This window comes from Myotis brandtii, unplaced genomic scaffold (genome assembly GCF_000412655.1).
Source record: "Myotis brandtii unplaced genomic scaffold, ASM41265v1 scaffold64, whole genome shotgun sequence".
NCBI lineage: Eukaryota > Metazoa > Chordata > Mammalia > Chiroptera > Vespertilionidae > Myotis > Myotis brandtii.
Window position 1 is genome coordinate 1,297,350 of NW_005370460.1, and position 3,273 is coordinate 1,300,622.

The window sequence follows — 3,273 nt, forward strand, 5'->3', positions numbered from 1 at the left end:
GTCTGCTCCTGTTTTGTGCGTGTGAGTCTGCTCCTGTTCTGTGTGTGTGAGTCTGCTCCTGTTCTGTGTGTGTGAGTCTACTCCTGTTCTGTGTGTGTATGAGTCTACTCCTGTTCTGTTTGTGTGAGTCTGCTCCTGTTCTATGTGTGTATGAGTCTGCTCTTGTTCTGTGTGTGCGTGAGTCTGCTCCTGTTCTGTGCGTGGGAGTCTGCTCCTGTTCTGTGAGTGTGAGTCTGCTCCTGTTCTCTGTGTGTGAGTCTGCTCCTGTCTGTGTGTATGAGTCTGCTCTTGTTCTGTGTGTGCGTGAGTCTGCTCCTGTTCTGTGCGTGGGAGTCTGCTCCTGTTCTGTGAGTGTGAGTCTGCTCCTGTTCTCTGTGTGTGAGTCTGCTCCTGTCTGTGTGTATGAGTCTGCTCTTGTTCTGTGTGTGCGTGAGTCTGCTCCTGTTCTGTGCGTGGGAGTCTGCTCCTGTTCTGTGAGTGTGAGTCTGCTCCTGTTCTCTGTGTGTGAGTCTGCTCCTGTCTGTGTGTATGAGTCTGCTCTTGTTCTGTGTGTGCGTGAGTCTGCTCCTGTTCTGTGCGTGGGAGTCTGCTCCTGTTCTGTGAGTGTGAGTCTGCTCCTGTTCTCTGTGTGTGAGTCTGCTCCTGTCTGTGTGTATGAGTCTGCTCTTGTTCTGTGTGTGCGTGAGTCTGCTCCTGTTCTGTGCGTGGGAGTCTGCTCCTGTTCTGTGAGTGTGAGTCTGCTCCTGTTCTCTGTGTGTGAGTCTGCTCCTGTCTGTGTGTATGAGTCTGCTCTTGTTCTGTGTGTGCGTGAGTCTGCTCCTGTTCTGTGCGTGGGAGTCTGCTCCTGTTCTGTGAGTGTGAGTCTGCTCCTGTTCTCTGTGTGTGAGTCTGCTCCTGTCTGTGTGTATGAGTCTGCTCTTGTTCTGTGTGTGCGTGAGTCTGCTCCTGTTCTGTGCGTGGGAGTCTGCTCCTGTTCTGTGAGTGTGAGTCTGCTCCTGTTCTCTGTGTGTGAGTCTGCTCCTGTCTGTGTGTATGAGTCTGCTCTTGTTCTGTGTGTGCGTGAGTCTGCTCCTGTTCTGTGCGTGGGAGTCTGCTCCTGTTCTGTGAGTGTGAGTCTGCTCCTGTTCTCTGTGTGTGAGTCTGCTCCTGTCTGTGTGTATGAGTCTGCTCTTGTTCTGTGTGTGCGTGAGTCTGCTCCTGTTCTGTGCGTGGGAGTCTGCTCCTGTTCTGTGAGTGTGAGTCTGCTCCTGTTCTCTGTGTGTGAGTCTGCTCCTGTCTGTGTGTATGAGTCTGCTCTTGTTCTGTGTGTGCGTGAGTCTGCTCCTGTTCTGTGCGTGGGAGTCTGCTCCTGTTCTGTGAGTGTGAGTCTGCTCCTGTTCTCTGTGTGTGAGTCTGCTCCTGTCTGTGTGTATGAGTCTGCTCTTGTTCTGTGTGTGCGTGAGTCTGCTCCTGTTCTGTGCGTGGGAGTCTGCTCCTGTTCTGTGAGTGTGAGTCTGCTCCTGTTCTCTGTGTGTGAGTCTGCTCCTGTCTGTGTGTATGAGTCTGCTCTTGTTCTGTGTGTGCGTGAGTCTGCTCCTGTTCTGTGCGTGGGAGTCTGCTCCTGTTCTGTGAGTGTGAGTCTGCTCCTGTTCTCTGTGTGTGAGTCTGCTCCTGTCTGTGTGTATGAGTCTGCTCTTGTTCTGTGTGTGCGTGAGTCTGCTCCTGTTCTGTGCGTGGGAGTCTGCTCCTGTTCTGTGAGTGTGAGTCTGCTCCTGTTCTCTGTGTGTGAGTCTGCTCCTGTCTGTGTGTATGAGTCTGCTCTTGTTCTGTGTGTGCGTGAGTCTGCTCCTGTTCTGTGCGTGGGAGTCTGCTCCTGTTCTGTGAGTGTGAGTCTGCTCCTGTTCTCTGTGTGTGAGTCTGCTCCTGTCTGTGTGTATGAGTCTGCTCTTGTTCTGTGTGTGCGTGAGTCTGCTCCTGTTCTGTGCGTGGGAGTCTGCTCCTGTTCTGTGAGTGTGAGTCTGCTCCTGTTCTCTGTGTGTGAGTCTGCTCCTGTCTGTGTGTATGAGTCTGCTCTTGTTCTGTGTGTGCGTGAGTCTGCTCCTGTTCTGTGCGTGGGAGTCTGCTCCTGTTCTGTGAGTGTGAGTCTGCTCCTGTTCTCTGTGTGTGAGTCTGCTCCTGTCTGTGTGTATGAGTCTGCTCTTGTTCTGTGTGTGCGTGAGTCTGCTCCTGTTCTGTGCGTGGGAGTCTGCTCCTGTTCTGTGAGTGTGAGTCTGCTCCTGTTCTCTGTGTGTGAGTCTGCTCCTGTCTGTGTGTATGAGTCTGCTCTTGTTCTGTGTGTGCGTGAGTCTGCTCCTGTTCTGTGCGTGGGAGTCTGCTCCTGTTCTGTGAGTGTGAGTCTGCTCCTGTTCTCTGTGTGTGAGTCTGCTCCTGTCTGTGTGTATGAGTCTGCTCTTGTTCTGTGTGTGCGTGAGTCTGCTCCTGTTCTGTGCGTGGGAGTCTGCTCCTGTTCTGTGAGTGTGAGTCTGCTCCTGTTCTCTGTGTGTGAGTCTGCTCCTGTCTGTGTGTATGAGTCTGCTCTTGTTCTGTGTGTGCGTGAGTCTGCTCCTGTTCTGTGCGTGGGAGTCTGCTCCTGTTCTGTGAGTGTGAGTCTGCTCCTGTTCTCTGTGTGTGAGTCTGCTCCTGTCTGTGTGTATGAGTCTGCTCTTGTTCTGTGTGTGCGTGAGTCTGCTCCTGTTCTGTGCGTGGGAGTCTGCTCCTGTTCTGTGAGTGTGAGTCTGCTCCTGTTCTCTGTGTGTGAGTCTGCTCCTGTCTGTGTGTATGAGTCTGCTCTTGTTCTGTGTGTGCGTGAGTCTGCTCCTGTTCTGTGCGTGGGAGTCTGCTCCTGTTCTGTGAGTGTGAGTCTGCTCCTGTTCTCTGTGTGTGAGTCTGCTCCTGTCTGTGTGTATGAGTCTGCTCTTGTTCTGTGTGTGCGTGAGTCTGCTCCTGTTCTGTGCGTGGGAGTCTGCTCCTGTTCTGTGAGTGTGAGTCTGCTCCTGTTCTCTGTGTGTGAGTCTGCTCCTGTCTGTGTGTATGAGTCTGCTCTTGTTCTGTGTGTGCGTGAGTCTGCTCCTGTTCTGTGCGTGGGAGTCTGCTCCTGTTCTGTGAGTGTGAGTCTGCTCCTGTTCTCTGTGTGTGAGTCTGCTCCTGTCTGTGTGTATGAGTCTGCTCCTGTTCTGTGTGTGTGAGTCTGCTCCTATTCTGTTGTATGAGTCTGCTCCTGTTCTGTGTGTGTGAGTCTGCTCCTGTTCTGTGTGT